The 20,145-nt window shown below is 34.4% G+C and overlaps 1 pseudogene; it reads left to right on the forward strand.

Annotated features, from left to right (window-relative positions):
• Positions 1 to 9,732: 9,732 nt before the first annotated feature.
• LOC112696018 (probable LL-diaminopimelate aminotransferase, chloroplastic) lies at positions 9,733 to 18,892 on the forward strand (annotated as a pseudogene).
• The last annotated feature ends 1,253 nt before the right edge of the window (positions 18,893 to 20,145 follow it).

Raw genomic sequence — 20,145 nt, forward strand, 5'->3', positions numbered from 1 at the left:
GAACTCCTCTTCTAAAACTCTCCTAATGTTTGAATTTTATGTGGTGTACCCACTTTATAACCATGTCTCGACGTCAAACCGCCTAAAATCGCCCCAGTGTTTCTGTTAATTCTGCAAATCGCGCATGTCACGCGTACGCGTCGTCCACGCGTCGCGTTGTCCACGCGTGCCGTCGCCAGCGTTTTCCTTGCCACGCGTACACGTCGTCCACTCGTTCGCATTATTCGTGCATATTCTAATCCACGTGTTCACGTCAGGCACGCGAACGCGTCATTGCGATTTTTTCCATTTCGCGCTGTCGTGTGAGCCATGCGTCCGCGTCGGTGTTCGCTGGTCATCTCCTTGGTTTCTTGTGTTCCTTCCATTTTTGCAAGCTTCCTCTCCATTCTCTAAGCCATTCCTGCCCTATGAAGCCTGAAACACTTAACACATGGATCACAACATTGAATGGTATAAAGGAGAATTAAAATACACAATAAAAAGATCTCTAGGAAGCAAGTTTTCAACTATAGAATAACTTTGGGAAGGAATTGTAATATCATGCTAATCATATGAATAAGTGGGTAAAGACTTGATAAAACCACTCAATTAAACACAATATAAATTATAAAATAATGGTTTATCACCCAACACTCGCGAGTTTGAAGCTCGTCACAGTCATCCCATCCCAAATCCTACTCGGAATACCACAGACAAGGTTTAGACTTTCCGGATCTCAGAAAGCTGCCAATTGATTCTAGCTTATACCACGAAGACTCTGATCTCACGGAATAGAAGGCTCTGTTGTCAGGAGAGGCAACCATGCGTCGTGGACTAGGAGGCCAAGAGATATGCATTCAAGCTTGTTTTCAGGTAGAACGGAAGTGGTTGTCAGACACGCGTTCATAAGTGAGAATGGTGATGAGTGTCACTTGATCATCACATTCATCATGTTGAAGTGCGAATGGATATCTTAGAACAAGAATAAGCTTGAATTGAATAGAAAACAGTAGTAATTGCATTAATTCATGAGGAACAGCAGAGCTCCACACCTTAATCAATGAGGTATAGAAACTCCACCGTTGAAAATACATAAGTGATGAAGGTCCAGGCATGGCCATTTGGCTGGCCATGCCTCCCAAATAACATGAAACAATCAAAAAAGGGTTCAAAGACCTGATCCTAAGATCAAAGATGATCAAAAGATGAAAATACAATAGTAAAAGGTCCTATTTATAGTGAACTAGTAACCTAGGTTTACAGAAATAAGTAAATGATGTAGAAATCCACTTCCGGGGCCCACTTGGTGTGTGCTTGGACTGAGAATTGAAACTTTCATGTGCATAGGCTTCTCTTGGAGTTAAACGCCAGCTCTGGTGCCAGTTTGGGTGTTTAACTCCAGCTTTTATGCCAGTTCTGGCGTTTAACGCCAGAAAAGGGTCTCTGACCGGCGTTTTGACGCCAATTTGGGCCATCAAATCTCGAGAAAAGTATGAACTATTATACATTGCTAGAACGCCCAAGATGTCTACTTTCCAATGAAATTAAGAGTGCACCGATTGGGCTTCTGTAACTCAGTAAAATCCATTTCGAGTGCAGGGAGGTCAGAATCCAACAGCATCCTCAGTCCTTTCTCAGCCTCTGAATCAGATTTTTGTTCAGGTCCCTCAATTTCAGCAAGAAAATACCTGAAATCACAGAAAAATACACAAACTTATAGTAAAGTCCAGAAATGTGATTTTTGCATAAAAACTAATAAAAATATACAAAAAACTAACTAAATCATGCTAAGAACTACCTAAAAACAATGCCAAAAAGCGTATAAATTATCCGCTCATCACAACACCAAACTTAAATTGTTGCTTGTCCCCAAGCAACTGGAAACAAAATAGAATAAAAAGAAGAGAATATACAATGAATCTCACAATATCAATGAAACTTAGTCCCAATTAGATTAGCGGGGCTAGTAGCTTTTTGCTTCTAAATAGTTTTGGCATATCACTTTATCCTTTGAAATTCAGAATTATTGGCAACTATAGGAATTCAAAATTTAGATAGTGTTATTGATTCTCCTAGTTCAGTATGTTGATTCTTGAACACAGCTACTTTTTGAGTCTTGGCCGTGACCCTAAGCACTTTGTTTTCCAGTATTACCACCGGATACATAAATGCCACAGATACATAACTGGGTGAGCCTTTTTCAGATTGTGACTCAGCTTTGCTAAAGTCCCCAGTTAGAGGTGTCCAGAGTTCATAAGCACACTCTTTCTGCTTTGGATCACGAATTTAACCACTCAGTCTCAAGCTTTTCACTTGGACCTTCATGACACAAGCACATGGTTAGGGACAACTTGATTTAGCCGCTTAGGCCAGGATTTTATTCCTTTTATCCCTCCTATCCATTAATGCTCAAAGCCTTGGATCCCTTTTACCCTTGCCTTTTAGTTTAAAGGGCTATTGGCTTTTTCTGCTTGCTTTTTCTTTTTCTTTCTTTTTCTTTTTCGCCATTTTTTTCTTCTTTTTTTTCTTTTTTTTCCCACAAGCTTTGTTATTCACTGCTTTTTCTTGCTTCAAGAATCAATTTCATGATTTTTCATATTATCAATAACATTTCTCTTTGTTCATCATTCTTTTAAGAGCCAACAATTTTAACATTCATAAACTTCACTATAAAAAATATGCATTGTTCAAGCATTCATTCAGAAAACAAAAAGTATTGCCACCACATCAAAATAATTAAACTAAATTCAAGATAAAATTTAAAATTCAAGTACTTCTTGTTCTTTTGTAATTAGGCATATTTTTCATTTAAGAAAGGTGAAGGATTCATGAAATTATTCATAGCTTTAAAACATAGATACTAGACACTAATGATCATGTAGTGAAGACACAAACATAGATAACACATAAAGCATAAAAATTGAAAAACAGAAAAGTAAGAACAAGGAAATCAAAGAACGTGTCCACCTCAGTAATGGCGGCTAGTTCTTCCTCTTGAGGATCCAATGGAACGCCTGAGCTCCTCTATGTCTCTTCCTTGCCTTTGTTGCTCTTCCCTCATGGCTATTTGATCCTCTCTAATTTCATGGAGAATAATGGAGTGCTCTTGGTGCTCCATCCTTAGTTGCTCCATATTGGAACTTAAATCTCCCAAAGAGGTGTTGAGTTGCTCCCAATAGTTGTGTGGAGGAAAATGCATCCCTTGAGGCATCTCAGGGATTTCTTGATAAGGGACTTCCTCATGCTCTTGTTGATGCCCATGAGTGGGCTTTTTTATTTGCTCCATCCTCTTTTTAGTGACGGGCTTGTCCTCTTCAATGAGGATGTCTTCCTTTATGACAATTCCAGCTAAACTGCATAGGTGACAAATGAGATGAGGAAAGGCTAACATTGCTAAAGTGGAGGGCTTATCAGCCACTTTGTATAGTTCTAGAGGTATGATCTTATGAACTTCCACTTCCTCTCTAATCATGATGCTATGGATCATGATAGCCCGATCTACAGCCACTTCGGATCGGTTGCTAGTAGAAATGATGGAGCGTTGGATGAATTCCAACCATCCTCTAGCCACAGGTTTAAGGTCATGCCTTCTTAGTTGAACCGGCTTGCCTTTGGAGTATCTCTTCCATTGAGCTCCTTCTACACATATGTCCATGAGGACTTGGTCCAACCTTTGATCAAAGTTGACCCTTCTAGTGTAGGGGCGTGCATCTCCTTGCATCATTGGCAAGTTGAATGCCAATCCTACATTTTCCGGACTGAAATCTAAGTATTTCCCCCGAACCATTGTGAGCTAATTCTTTGGGTTTGGGTTTATACTTTGATCATGGTTCCTAGTGATCCATGCATTAGCATAGAACTTTTGAACCATTAAGATTCTGACTTGTTGGATAGGGTTGGTGAGAGCTTCCCAACCTCTTTTCCGAATCTCTTGTCGGATCTTCGGATACTCATTCTTCTTGAGCATGAAAGGGACCTCTGGGATCACCTTCTTCTTGGCCACAACTTCATAGAAGTGGTCTTGATGGGCCTTTGAGATGAATCTCTCCATCTCCCATGACTCAGAGGTGGAAGCTTTAGCCTTCTCTTTCCTCTTTCTTGAGGTTTCTTCGGCCTTAGGTGCCATAAATAGTTATGGAAAAACAAAAAGCAACGCTTTTACCACACCAAACTTAAAAGGTTTGCTCGTCCTCGAGCAAAAGAAGAAAGAAGGGGCGGAGAAAAAGAAGAAATGGAGGAGATGGAGGGTGAAGAAGGATTTGGCCAAGGAGGGGAAAAGTGTATATGAGGTGTGAAAATGAAGGAGTAATGAGGGGTTTATATAGGAGTGGAAGAGAGGGTGTCCGTGTGTGAGGGAAAGTTTTTGAATTTTGAATGGTGGGGTAGGTGGGGTATTTGGCAAAGAGTGGATGGAGGTGATTAGTGAAGGGTATTGGAGAAATGGAGGTGATTGGTGAGGGGTATTTGAGAAAGGGTGTTATTGGAATGTGTGAAGAAGAGAGCGAGTGAGTTGAGGTAGGTGGGGATCCTGTGGGGTCCACAGATCCTGAGGTGTCAAAGATTTCTCATCCCTACACCATTCTGGCGTGTAAAACGCCCTCTGAGTGCTAATCCTGACGTTAAATGCCAGGTTGCTGCCCATTCCTGGCATTAAATGCCAGCTTTTCTTCCTTTTCTGGCGTTTAACGCCAGTTTAGTGCCCTTTTTCTGGCGTTAAACGCCAGTCTGGTGCCCTTTTCTGGTGTTAAATGCCAAGAATGGTGCCAGACTGGGCGTTTAACGCCCATTCTGCTACCCTTACTAATAAGCGCTTCTTTAATGTCAATAGCTTGACAGTGAGCTCTCATGGAGCTTCACAGATGTTCAGAGCATGGTTAGGGCCTCCCAACACTAAACTTAGAGTTTGAATGTGGGGGCTCTGTTTGACTCTGTATTGAGAGAAGCTTTTCATGCTTCTTCTCTATGTGTGCAGAAGGAGATCCTTGAGCCTTAAACACAAGGTAGTCCTCATTCATTTGAAGGACCAACTCTCATCTGTCAACATCAATAACAGTTTTTGCTGTGGCTAGGAAGGGTCTGCCAAGGATGATAGATTCATCCTTATTCTTCCCAGTGTCCAGGATTATGAAGTCAGTAGGGATGTAAAGGCCTTCAACCTTCACTAAGACATCCTCTACAAGTCCATAAGCTTGTTTTCTTGAATTGTCTGCCATCTCCAATGAGATTCTTGCAGCTTGTACCTCAAAGATCCTTAGTTTCTCCATTATAGAGAGTGACATGAGGTTTACACTTGACCTCAGGTCACACAGAACTTTTTCAAAGGTCATGGTGCCAATAGTGCAAGGTATTAAGAACCTTCCAAGATCCGGTTTCTTTTGAGGTATCTTCAGTTGAGCCAAGGTGTTTAGTTCATTAATGAGCAATGGAGGTTCATCCTCCCAAGTCTCATTACCAAATAATTTGGCATTCAGCTTCATGATTGCTCCAAGGTACTTAGCAACTTGCTCTTTAGTAAATCTTCAGAATCCAACAACATCTTCAGTCCTTTCTCAGCCTCTGAATCAGAGTTTTGCTCAGATCCCTCAATTTCAGCCAGAAAATACCTGAAATCACAGAAAAACACACAAACTCATAGTAAAATCCAGAAATGTGATTTTTGCATAAAAACTAATAAAAATATACTCAAAACTAACTAAATCATGCTAAGAACTACCTAAAAATAATGCCAAAAGCATATAAATTATCCGCTCATCAATGTCCATTCTTGTTTGATACATTAGAGTAGTTAGTTGATTTGATTTCCATTGACTCTATGTGACCCTTAGTGTTGACATAGGACTTATGGATTGAAATTAACTATGCCTACTTGACTTATCTTCGGTGTAAGGTTGACTAAGTAGGATTAACTTTTGATAATCATCATGTGTTTGTGGTCAATAACTAGGATAGGTAACCTTAGCTCTCAATAACTTGCCAAGAGATTTCTTGCACTTGAAGTTTTCTTTCTTTGTATTTAATTGCTTTGACTTTTACTTTCTTGCATGTTTAATTTTCATACTCTTGGTTGTGAAATTAGTTGTTTGGGTGGAATTGAGTTGTGGATATCCATTCCGCATTGTGTGAGGATTGTTAATTGGTTTAGTTTCCCTTGACTCTAGGTGACCCACTAGTGTTGACTTAGGACTTAGGGATTGGGATCAATTATGCCCTTTTGACTAATTCTTAAGTAGGATTGACTAATTGGGGTTAATTCCACACAATTGCCATGTTTGTGGTCCACAACTAGGATAGGAATCCTTAATTACCCAATTATCACCAAGAGTCCTTTTTACTATTTGATTTCTATTTGCATTGCTTCTACTTGCTTTCTTTTAATTTCTTGCATGCTCATTTCATTTCTTACTATTTACATTCCTTGCCTCTCTTGTCTTCAATTCCTATTTTCTCCATAACCAATAATAGACACTTAATTACAACTCCTAGGAAAGACAACCCGAGAGTCTAAATACTCTCGGTTAATTGTGTTTTGATTGTGACTATTCATTTGATTGATTGTCAAATTGTCGGGTTAGGACTATACTTACAACGCCAATTCTATTTTGATGAAAAATTCCTAACCCATGCTTTTCACCGTTCATCAACGCCCAAGTCAGTAAAGGAATAATTTAAATAAAAAGCGTGTATATGATTGCGGATACTATTTCGTAGGATGTTGTTGTGAGACAATTATTTGTGTGTTTTATCATTGACATGGTGCTCATTTTATAGCTTAGTGTGGAGTTTAACAGTTTGTTTCGTCCGAGATTCTAGTGACTGATTTCCTTCCGAGATTGTGGAGAGCATTCTGTTGAGATAGAGCCGTTGTGCCGAGATATGACTCGGTTTTATCCGAGATCTTAGGGGTACAATACAATATATATTATTATATTAAAATATAATTAATTAAATTTGTTTATGTAAAAAGATAAATTTAATTTTTACACATCTCAAAATAACTTTTGGTTAGATTATTTATTTTTATTTATACAATTTAAAAATTCTAACTATATTATAAAATTAGATGTTGCAAATTTAAAAATATTAATTGTATTATAAATTTTTTTAATATTAATATTTTTTAATAGTAAATTATTTTTAAATTTATAAATTTAAATAATATTATTGTAAAAAAAATAACTAATATAATCTTAATTATTTTAACTAATTAAATAAGTAGGATCACAATAAGGACTAAAGTTAGTTTCTCCTAATAGAGAAGAGGAAAATGTTTTGAATTTCTATTTAATATTTAGATGTAAATATTGATATGGAGTTATTTTTTATGACAGATGGACCATGAATAAATATTGAGATGAATTCTCTACTAAATATGGTCTTATGTAACTGATCCTTACCAATTCTAATGTAAGTGTAGTCCAATTAACAAGTCGACTTAATTTGGTGGTTGTTTACTATTAATAAGATATACACAAACAACATATTTTATATATATATATATATATATATATATATATATATATATATATATATATATATATATATATATATATATATATATATATATATATATATATATATATATATATATATATAGTAAAATCAGTTACCACAATCAATCAGTCGCTAGCTATTTATATATCTTGATACTCTATAAATACAAAACAAACCACCATCCAAATCAATATTTTACGCGCTCAAAACCCAAGCATTCACTGACAAAGCACGCATTACACAAAACGCATGAACCTATTCTCCTTCCCTTTGTCATAAGACTTCTCCCTCTAACGGCATTCATTGCTTTCGCTGGTCATCGCCTTCGTCCTACCACAGCAAATTTTCGCCTCTCTTCCTTCTTCATGGTTGCCATGTCTTTTTTTTCCTTCTTGACAACGAAGAGAAACTCAGTTTCATGACAAGATAGGTCTTTTATCAATTTATAATATTTAGATTTATAGCATAAATTTTATTCTCTTATTTTTTGCATTCTTTTCATTCCTTTAATATGTTGCAGTTCTACCTATTATTATTTCATTTTTCTTAGTCTTGCAAAACACAACACTTTACTCTCTCTTTACAAAATCCATATTACCTATTTCTTAAAATGCTTCACCTGGTTTGGCAATATTTTTTCTCAAGTTTTCATTCTTACTGGTATAGTTATGATATGTTTATATATTTTTGAAAAGGATAAATTTAACAATCCAAATTTTTTTTAGTAAAAGAAAGACTTACTTTAATTTGGAATGTGTTTAATTATAGTTTTATTCTTGAATTTCGATGAAGAACATGTTTGATTATAACTTTATTATCTGTAGCTTGTTTGATTATAGTTTTATTCTTGCACTTCGTTGTGGAGCATGTCTTCTTATAATCTTATTATTGAACTTTGATCTAGGACCTGTTTGATTATGATCTTATTCATGAATTTTGATTTGCAGCATGTTTGATTATACTGAAAAACTTCAATTTGTAAACACCAAAAGACTTACTTCACCACATGCAAGAAGTGTACCAAGAAATGGACAAAGAACATAAAAGATAAGAGCCGCTATATAAAACATAGACTGAGAATGTGAAAGATAAAAAAGACACAAGTCCAATGTTTAATTGTTATTGCTAAAATATTTTATTACCGTTTTTATTTGCATTTTTCTTGATCTTAATTGAGTTTTATTACCATGTTATTTCCTAATACATGAATTCCAAGCATAGCTCTTTTTTTTTCTTTCTTGATTTTCATTCAACTATCCATTATATACTTTGCAATTTGCATCGAATTATGAACCTTTTTTTGGACCTTGATTATGCAGGACCTGACATTTAGCACAAATGAGGCTGGAACTACGTTAAACCATAGTTTACATGATTGAATATTTTATTTGATTTGTTTATAGTCATGTTTAAATATTATCCGGTGATAAATTTGACTGTGCAATAGTATACAAAGATTTATTATACTTTGGTAGTTTGATTATCCAGGTTTTAAGTGGAAGTTCAAACTCTTACTATAATTAGATTATAATTAAATAGGATTGAAATTATATTACAAAATTCAACTATAATCAAACAAACTTAAAGTACTAATCAAACTCAAAAATTTAAATCAAAGTTCAAATTCATATATGATTAGATTTTTTTTCTAAAGATAGATTTATTCATTTCATTAACTTAAGAAATGATTACAGTGTCCCACTGGGACAAAAGATAGAAAGGTGGGGGTTAACCGAATGCAGATCACCGGGCTACATAGCATTCTAAAAAGAAGGGAAAAGTAACAATCCCTAAAAAGATTTATGATCCAAATTTCTTGTACTCTGATACAGTGAAATAGGCAGTACATGTAATCTCTTTGTAAGACCCCGTATTTAAAAAAAATAAATAATAAATTTATTTATAATTTATTATATTTAATTAAGATTATATTTTTAAGAGATTTTATATATAAATTAAGTAATTTTTTTATTTATGATTTAAAACTTTAGTAATTGAATAATAATAAAGATTTTATATACTCTAAGGTGAATAATTAGATTTATAACATTATTTTATGATTATAAAGGAAATTGATTTTTATTATCTCTAATAATTGAATTAGAGAATTTGTTTGAAAATAAATTTTAGGTTGATAATTAAATAGAACTTTTATAGATATTATTATTGAATTAAAATTGATTTTTAATTACTCTATTATTCCTAATTTTATTAAAAATTACCTAAACTACTCAAAAATTTCCAAACTGAAACCCTAACCCTAATATAACCCTAATAGCCACCATTCACCCCCTCAAGAACCCTTACCCATCGAAGAAAGAAAAGAAGGAAAAATCAGAAGCAGGGAAGGAAGGAGAGAGGAATGAGGGAAAGTGAGAGGGAACTGCCGCGGAGTTTGTCACCGCCACCACCGCCAAACGTCGTCGCCGCCGCTGTTTCGTCAAGAAGAGACCGAACCGCGAGGGAGGAGAAAGTCGCGCGTTGTCGTTGCACCTTTTTCGCCGCCGTCGTCTAGGGAGCTATCGTATCTAGGAGCTGCGAGGAAGCCTGTAGCCGTCGATCCGCCATTGAGCCACCTCCGGGAGACAGACTTGCAAAGAGAGAGACGAACGCGAAGAGAGAGAGAAGAGCTCGTCACTACCGCTACATGCATCATCGCCGTTCGCGCGCTTCGCCGCTACTGTTGGGGATGCGATTGTCGAGTTTTTGGCTTCCGAATAACAACGTTGTCGGTGCCGAAGGTTGCTGTCGGAGATGCATGTCCATTTCGTCGTTCTTATTCATGACTATAAGTTGCTCTCGCTTCGAAGCTCTCACTGTTATTGTTCTGCTAATCTGTTATTGAGGATTTTAAGTTATGGATGTGATAGGGTTAATTTTTTGAGCTTACATACACTGGAAGTTGTTGGAACTGCCGTGGGCCGGTAAAAAGGTGTTTTGCATGTTTCATAGCTTTCGGGTTTCGACAATCAAGGTAGGGGGTTCATTTTTTTTAAATTACAAGTTTTAATTTTAGAATGCTCGAAAGTATAGTAGATAATTGCAAATACGTTAACAATTTTAATGTTATTGAACTTGGATTCTTGGTTGTGAATCGTTGGCTGTGGTTCTAATTGAGTTTTTGGTTGTGAAAGTGAACGACAATTGATTTTGGTGTTAGTATGATGATGATTATGTTCCTGTGAATTGAAAATTTGTTTAATGCTTATAAGGTTGTTTGAGATTGATTGCTTGTCGGAAGTTTTAGTTTCTACTTAATAGCATTGTAATTGGTTACTGAATCAAATTCTAATGAGTAATTTATGAAATGGAAGTCTGTTGAATGATGAAAAGATTTTAGTTTGGAAATTGTTGTTAATTGAATATGCTAGCTTGATTGGATATTGTTGTATTGAATGCTAACGTGAACCGTTGGTTACTAAACTGAAATAAAGTAGGTTGATTATTGAGAAATATGCTGTATCAATGTTGTGGAATCAGACTAATGAATTGTTGAGAAAATGAGGGAGCTCGGAGGGGTGTTGAAGTCTAACTTTTAAGAGAATATTTTGTCCGAATTTTTATAAAAGTATACGAAAAAAGTGATTTTGTTTTGAAAATTAATTTGTATTTACATTAAGAAGCAAACTTTGTATTAAAAACATGATTTACAAGCTTATTTTGAAAAATGGTTTTGAAATTGAATCTGGCTAGCTTTTAGATTTATAAAATGATTTGGCATTGGATTTTGAATGTCTAATGTATCAAGGATGATCTTTGAGAATAAAAAATGACTTGGTCGGGACCTTGGAAGGGTGGCATAGTCCGAATTTTAGAGGAAATGCTGCCAAAATTTTTATAAAATTTGGGACTTTATTTGAAATGCTATTTTAAAAGATTTGGTTTTGGAAAGTAAAATTATTTGAGACTTATTTAGTTGGAAAAAAATATTTTATTTTGAATTCGATTTATTAAGAAAAGTATAATGTTTTAAATTCTATCTTTTAGGAAAAGAGTTTGGTCTAAGTAATGATTTGAGTTAGGTTTATTTAGGAAAGGAATCTCTGCCACAGGAAAGCAGAGAATAAAGATTAAAAGAATGTATTAACTAAAAGGGTCTTTGCCACATGAGAGCAGAGGCCATGGATAAAGAAAAAGCTTTAAAAGGTAGTCTACCACAGGAGAGCAGATGAGACTTTGTTTGGGCCTTAGTGCCAAATGTATAGCCGGGACGCCCACACACTGAGGAACTATTTTCCAGATGTAAGCACGTTGAAAGTCACACTGTATGCGGCTTAGCCTTTAAGACTTATAAGCACACAGTATGCATCTGGAAAGCCATATCTGGAACTCGTACCCGGGTAATGTCGGGAGTGGGTAGGCAACCGACACATGAGCCCATGGGCTGCATTAGGAATAGACATGTATCATGTTGTTTGCACATTTGCATTTGATTGTGTTTGCTTATCTAGTTTCTCTGTGATTGTGCTGTTTGTCTTATTGCAATTTGTTTGTGTGTTGATTTGTTTCTTGTGCTATTAGTTGATATATTGAGGTGACTGAGAACTGAGGTTGTGATTGAAATTTGTTTAAGTTCAGAAATTTAAAGAAGGTAATTAGTTATATAAAGTAAAAGTAAAAAGTATTTCCAAAGGTTTAATAAAATGGTTTTACTGGGTAAGTTAATTATTTGCATTAAATTCATTACTTTTACGGCATTCTCATTCCCTACTGAGAACGTGTGGATTGTTCTCACCCAAAATATTCCACCGTTTCAGTGACAAGTTCAAAGATTCAGTATGAAGTTATGGACGATTAGTAGATTTATTTGTGATACTTGTTGTTTTTATAGAGTTCCCTTACCCTTGTTGCTTTAGTTTTTATTTTATTCAAAGGGATAGGAATTGTATCTGAATTTTATTTTAATTCTTTTGTATAATATTTATTATTGTTAATAATTATGTGATTATTATTACTTGGTGTTCTTTTATATATGATTTTAATTGATAAAAACAAAATTTTTTGGCATTTTCTATAAAACTGAAACACGATATCGAATTAAAGGCTTAATTTAAATAGTAAATAAGGAAAACATGTTAGTAACTCCTTACTTTTGGTTTGATCATGACGTGCTAAAAATTAGGGTGTTACACTCTTCCTTTCCGTGGCAGAAAGGGCATTGTGGAGTTGTTGTTGCAACTCGCCGATGGAGGTTCATCATGACCAGAAGGCTCTCTAGCAGGGCGCGCCAAATCATATTATAAAAATGATATTATAATCAAACAAGCCCAAAGTAATAATCAAACTCAACGAGTGTGATAAACCACTATTTTATGGTTTATCTTGTGCTCAATTGAGTGATTTTTATCAAGTCTTTGCACACTTATTCATACTATTTGCATGGTTTTACAATTTCTTCCTAGAATTTGTTATATGATTGAAAACTTGCTTCTTAGAGTCTTTAATCTGTGTATTTTAATCATCTCTTATTACCATTCGATGCATTGATATGTGTGTTAAGTGATTTCAGAGTTTATAGGGCAGGAATGGCTCAGATGATGGAAAAAAAACATGCAAAAGTGGAAAGAATACAAGAACTTGAAGAAATTGCTAAGTTGTCCAGCCTGACCTCTATGCACTCAAATGGTTATAACTTGAGCTATAGAGGTCCAAATGATACGATTCTAGTTGCGTTAGAAAGCTAACGTCCGGGGCTTCGATTTGATATATAATTTGTTATAGTGGCCGTACAGATAGACAACGCAAATGCGTTATTCACGTGGACGCATCGCAGTGACGAAAATCAGCGTGACAGATTTTGCCCCCAGCGATTTCTGGGCTATTTTCGACCCAGTTTTAAACCCAGAAAATACAGATTAAAAGCTGCAAAGTGGAGGAATGAAGGGAGACGACTCATAATTCACTTTTCATAATTTAGATGTAGTTTTTAGAGAGAGAAATTCTCTCATCTCTCTTAAGATTAGGATTTAAGATTTCTATTATATTTCACTACACCAAATTCAACATATAGCTACACTTAATTTGTGACAGTTGTTTTAAGAGTCTCTATTAATTAACATCGTGACATTTATACACTTAATTTTAAAAGCGTCAATACTCTGTATATATCTTTCACTATTTTTTTTAACTTTCTAATTTTTTTAAAACTGGATTTCACTATTTCACTGTGGTTTCCGATGAGATGAGAAGAGGCGAAGAACAGAGAAAGTAACGCAGCAACCTTCACCATGCTACAGTTCGTCGTTCATCGTCTCACCATTCACCATCGCGGTTTGTATTTGCTGTTCATTGTCGCGGTTCGCCATCGCCGTCCTTGCATCGTCGTTTCTTTTCCTCTCTTTTCCGATTGCGAACCCTAATTCTCCGTCCGGTGACTTTTTCTTCTTTTCCAACCTCAATACTTGACATTGATAGCGAGTATTCAATTGTTCTTCTATTATAATTTTTACCCCTGCAATTTCTTTGTTGTTGCTTCATGTTTGTTGTGCTGAAATTGTTGCAATTGTTAGTTCTTAGTACTCTATTTTGTTGTAATTTATCGTAATGATTATATCCTCATGTTCATATTTGCTATTTTTATTTGAATTCTCTTATTTATTTTTTCGCACTCAACATGTTCGATAAAATGTTTCAACTAGATTTCTTTGAATGCTGTATTTCTTGTTTCTTCTTTTAATTTCTTTGATTTTTTGTGCTTTGATGATATCATGAACGGGTTAGTGATCTTCTTGAATGATGCAAATTGCTACAATAGAGATGGAAAAGCTAATTTGCTGAACTTATTGTTTACTGGTGGTTAATCACGAGATATAATTTATCTATCTAGAAACTGTTGACATTTATCTTTCTTGTTGCAATTATGGCACTTAAGATTATCTATCTAGAAATACTAATAAAGACTTGTAAAATATATAGTATTTTTAAAATATATAGTTTTTTAATATTTTTACTGGAACTGGAAAAAATCAACCTGGGTTTCCTGTTCAAGTGACTGACCTTTTTTTTTTGGTTTACCCAAATGGTATCCCCCAACCCGACAGGTTAAGGACTAATTCGTCGTAGATCTGAGCTCCATTTAAGGGTCTGCCGCTGGCCAATGAGTTGCTGCATGCACAAGGCGGGGTTTGAACTCCCGACACTTGCTTAAGCGGACGAGTGAGCTGACCACTCAGCCAACTCAAGTTGGTTACTGACCTTTGTAGCTATTCTCTGTAAATAATGCCACTTTTAATTAATATGCAGGCCTATGTAGACTCGAGTGTAATTATGGGCCAGACTGGCTACTACCAGAAGGATGTTGAGAAGTTTGCAAACATCAAATACATGTGATGTAACCCAGAAAATGGTTTTTTCTCTGATTTGTCTTCTATTTCCCGACCAGATATCATCTTTTTCTGCTCGCCAAACAACCCTACCGGTGCTACGGCAACAAGAGAGAAATTGACCCAACTTGTTAAGTTTGCTAAGGACAATGGGTCTATAATAATCTATGATTCAGCATATGCAATGTACATCTCTGGTGACAATCCACGCTTGATCTTTGAAATTCCCGGAGCCAAAGAGGTCAGTCTGTATTATGATTTGATGTTTAAAAATCTGTCCTTATCTTCATTCTTAATTGCAGTTATGATACTTAAGAGTGCATGGCTTATAATAAAATGCAGATAATGTCAATTATTTGGAAACAAGTTCCATGCCTTTTGCATTTGGTTATTGTAATAGGCGTTACCTTCCTTGAAAGTTTCTTGTTTCTTGCATGACTCATGAGAAGTTGTAGCTTGGATCTAATGAATATTTTGTCTGAACAAAGTTATATCATCAGGAAAGTTGTTCAACATTAGTATAACATTTTGTTAAAAGTTGCCAAAAGTTTGTAATTCAACTATGAAACTGCTTTTTACATTTGACGAATACTGTTGATTTCTGTTGGATATCTGTGTGTATGACTGAGTGGTTATGGCAAATTACAGGTTGCCCTTGAGGTTTCGTCATTTAGCAAGTTTGCCGGGTTCACTGGAGTTTGACTGGGTTGGACTGTGATTCCGAAGCAGTTGTTGTTTTCTGATGGATTTCCTGTTGCCAAGGACTTCAATCGAATTGTATGTACTTGCTTCAGTGGTGCATCAAATATTTCCCAGGCTGGTGGTCTGGCTTGCCTTTCACCAGATGGCCTTAAGGTCAGTTATTTAGTTTATTAGTTGTTTAACTAATCCATTCAATACACCATGGAAGGTATCCTCTCTTGCTTTGCCCTTTCTCCTTCCACACCCTAGAAAAAGGGTCCAAGAATTTATGATCCGAGAGTTTGTCGTCGCTCATGCACGATTACATGCTTTCTTAATCATTTAAAAAAAGCTACAGAAGTGACTTGATGCGTTTGAATGCAGGCTATGCAAGACGTTATTGGATTCTACAAAGAGAACACTTAACATAATATTTAACAATGCAGGCTATGCGGAATCAGAGTCAGAGGAAGAATGACATGCTTTAATTGCATTGTGTTCCTGTTTCATTGCTTATGTCATTGATTTCAAATAAAGGGTCTTGTTGCAGTGTTTTCTATTGTGTTGTGGTTTATGTGTGCTTGTCTTTGTGGATTTGATAATTTAAATAGTCATTGTTAGGAACTCCCTTGTCAAGCAGAAAAGTGTCCTTGTTTCGTTTGGTTAACAGTGAACCAACACTGTTTCTTTGATTGAATCCATCTTCGCACGTCGTAGAGGCATCAATAACAGAGCTTAGCTTCACATTAGAATCAGCATAACGCTTAGCCTTGTAATTTTTAATGGGTTCTTTAATAATTGCGATGGCATCAGAATAAACTTGAAGACAATCATCTAAGCTTCTTTAAAACCATAGAGCAGGTTGGTTTCTTCAGGATATCTCGAACCATAAAGGGCAAACGCACTCCACCAGCATGTAAAGAGGTACAGTTGTTTAAGGCTTTCAGAGTTCAGACTAAACTATTTAATTTGCTGCTTCTTTTTTAAATTTCTTGCTGACAGCGCCGGCTAGAAATTCAAAATACTTGGTTAATAATTAAGATTATTAGAAATTTCTATTAGTCAACGCTTTAATTTTGAGCACTATCTTTGATTCTAATTTCATTAGTCAACGCTTGTATATGAGTTTTATGTAGGAGTGATTCTAATTTCTGCGGTATATTAGTCAACGCTTGTATATGCCTTATATGCCTCCAATACTAGAGAATATACCTGGTTGCATTACTTACATACAAGCATATATGATTGTGATGTTTGGTTCCCCAACTTCTTTCCTATGCGGCACTGAGTAAATGGGTTCCTTCATTGTGCACTTTGCACTGCATGATGATTGATGATTCACTTGAAGCTTTCATAAAAGGGTTTTTGGTTTGACTAATCTATATTCCTGTTCATCCTGCATGTTGAAGAAAACTACGTGCTTTTACTATTCCTAGGCTAGGATGTTTTCATCTCTGATGATATGATTTTCATTTACACTTTTGCATTTGTCATATTATTGTTTAATCTATAATGCTTGTCAATTATTAAGTTGAGACTTGTTTCTATATTCTTATTCCTCATTTGTTATCTTCTTTGCTCTGAGTAGAATAGGAGTACAGGGGAGCTCAGCTTCTTAACTTCTTTGATGAATTCTGCAGGTTTAATGGGTAAGCCAGTATATCATTTTGGAAATTTTCTTTATAGTTTATTTTTGTTTGCAAATTAATGTTTATGTTTATATATGTTGCAGTTAGAGGATTCACAAGCCTCCAAGAAAATGCACCAAAAAGCGGTATCCTTGCTTCCTTTATTTTTTTCTCCACTAATCAATTTTCCAGTCATTATTAATGTTACTTTCATCAAAGCCATTTTTATACTGTTCATGTTTTTTTATGATCTTAAGTCTATATTAATATCTTTGTTAAGCTCTGGATGAAATTAAAAGTGAAGTCCAAAAGGTACCAAATAAATTAAAACCCTATCTCGCATTGTAAATGTTTATTATTGATTTACAGCTAGCTAGATATATTGCTATGATGCATGGTTGAATCAAAGGACAGAAGGTTAATGGTTATCTACACATATTGTCTATATGCCCTCCAATGCTTTGACAAGACAACTAGTTGATTTCATTAGATTTGCTATTCATTTGACAGTGACAAAATTGATTACTCCTTCAATTCTATTGGGTAATTTTATATGCCTAAGTGGTATGGTAAAGGTTTTGTGATACGTGGACTAATTAAAATTATTTGAGAAGATGCATGCATGATAGATATATATAGAAACGTTGAAACATTTCTAAACTTAAACTTTGCTATTATATTATAATTTTTGGATTTTTCTTGATTGTTTTATAGTGTTATATAAAATTATATGTAGGGATGACAATGAAAGAAGTTAGAGTAGATTTTTATTGTATCTGATTCTATCTGTTCTATTTAATATATATAAAATTTGTTTTATTTCTATTTATGGATAGTAAAAATTTACACTCTAATGTACTTCAGTTTTATAATTTTAATTTTAAAATTTAACAAATAAAATTAAATTTTAAAATTTATATAATCATGATTACTCTCAATTAAATATAAACTAAAAATAAGTCATACAATATTAAACTACCCACAAAAAAAATTTTTTGAGCTCGTTTGAGATGAAATAGATAGGAAAACAGATTTGTACGGAAACCTTTTCCTCATATTTTTTTTTGTCATAGTTAACAGATTTTTTTAAATAAATAAATATTCAAGTTTGTTTTTATCTTTTGAGCTTGTTTGAGATGGAATAGATAGGAGTTTAAGGGAATTTGCTGATAAGTGAAGATATTATTATGCATCAGAAACAACATTGATTGTGGAAACTAGGTTTTGTATTCTGTAGATTAGAGTATTGGGTTTGAATGTGTGATTTGCAAAAAGATTGAGAAATTGGAGAGATTGGTAAGGGAGGCAAGAGGAAAATCGTTGGATAAGGAGTTGCCATAAGCTCGCTATAGCCTTCAAGTGAGTTTCACTTGTTTCGGTTATTGTTTAGTTTTATCTTAAGTTAAAGAACCAAGTTTTAAGTTTGTATATTTTTGTGTTTCAGTTATTATAATATTATTTTGTTCATCTAGAATATTATTTATTGATGCATGATTTGTCTTATTTGGGTCTTTAGGGGGATCACAAGAAATTGTTGAAGAGGACAAGAGAGAGTTTCTTGTGTTGAAGAGTTGCTTGTGAAGCAATTACTGAAGTTGAATACTATTGAGGTTGAAGGTGAAGCGAAGTTGCGGAGAAAAGTTGAGGATTAAATTACAAGTACAATTATTAGCTTTAGCTTTACATGTTTGGATTAATTTAGAATTTTTTAAATTTATATTTTATGGATTATGACTATGTAAAACTTGTCAAATTCAACTTTTGAAATATATTGTTGCTATTTTTGTAAAATTTGTGGGATTGAGTTTAAATTTGTTGAAATCTAATGCCATTTATTATTTTGTTGGTAGACACAAATTATTATTTAAAATAGAAATATTTTTTGCAATATTTAATAAAAAAAGCTTTGATGTTAGAGAGATTATGATAGTTTAAAATAGTTACTAAATATAGGAAAAAATTATCACAGAAATAAGTAACTTAGTGACGGTTTTAGATCGAAAAATTGTCACTAAAAATATTATGACAGTTTAAATAGTCACTAAATATATCTAACAACAGTCATAAGAACTAGTATCTTAGTGACGGTTTCAAATAGTCATAAAATATAAGAAAAAAGTGTCATAGAATTTAGTAATTTAACGACAGTTTCAAAACGTCGCGAAATACAGTATAAAAAAACACCTTTACATGTGTTGCAAATTAGTGAAGGTTTTATGCTTTAAAAACCGTCACAAACAATTTAGCGACACTCCTTACCAACGGTGGTCTAAAACCGTCACTATGTCAGCTGGCGACGCTCAAATCTGCGACGCTTTTTTAACCGTCGCAAAATCATTTAGTGACAGTTAAAATCGTCACCAAGCATTAAAAAAAAACGTCGCCAAAATGCTATTTTGTTGTAGTGTTTAAGCTATGACCTCTTCAGTTACAGGTTCAATGTTACTTTAATTTATGTTTCTCTTCCATTCTTAGATACTCTAATACTTTTATTTGATTTATGTTGCCAAATTGGCTTATGAACTTTTTATGTTAGGATTTTCTTAATTAATGCAATTTGAGGTATTTTCAGATATATGATTTTTATTTAGCTTTCTACATTCTTGGCTTTGGTTGATTAATTGGTAACTCTTGAGTTGTCAAACTCATTGTGATTGATAATTGATATCTTTGCTGATTGATTTAGATTCCTATAACTCTAGTCTTTCCTTAGGAGTTGACTAGGACTTTAGGTGTTAATTTAATTTAACTACTTGACTTAATGGGAGCAAAAATATAATTCTCATCACCATTGATAAGGATAACTAGGATAGGCATTCTAATTTTCATACCTTGCCAAGAGTTTTCTTAATTATTAATTTATTTCTCTTGCTATTTAAATTACTTATTCTCTATTTCAAAAACCAAAAAATATATCTTTTTCCATAACCAATAATAAGTCATACTTCCCTGCAATTCCTTGAGAAGACGACCCGAGGTTTGAATACTTCGGTTTATAAATTTTATTGGGTTTGTTACTTGTGACAACCAAACGTTTGTATGAA

The sequence above is a fragment of the Arachis hypogaea genome, chromosome 1 (genome assembly GCF_003086295.3).
Source record: "Arachis hypogaea cultivar Tifrunner chromosome 1, arahy.Tifrunner.gnm2.J5K5, whole genome shotgun sequence".
NCBI classification, from domain to species: domain Eukaryota; kingdom Viridiplantae; phylum Streptophyta; class Magnoliopsida; order Fabales; family Fabaceae; genus Arachis; species Arachis hypogaea.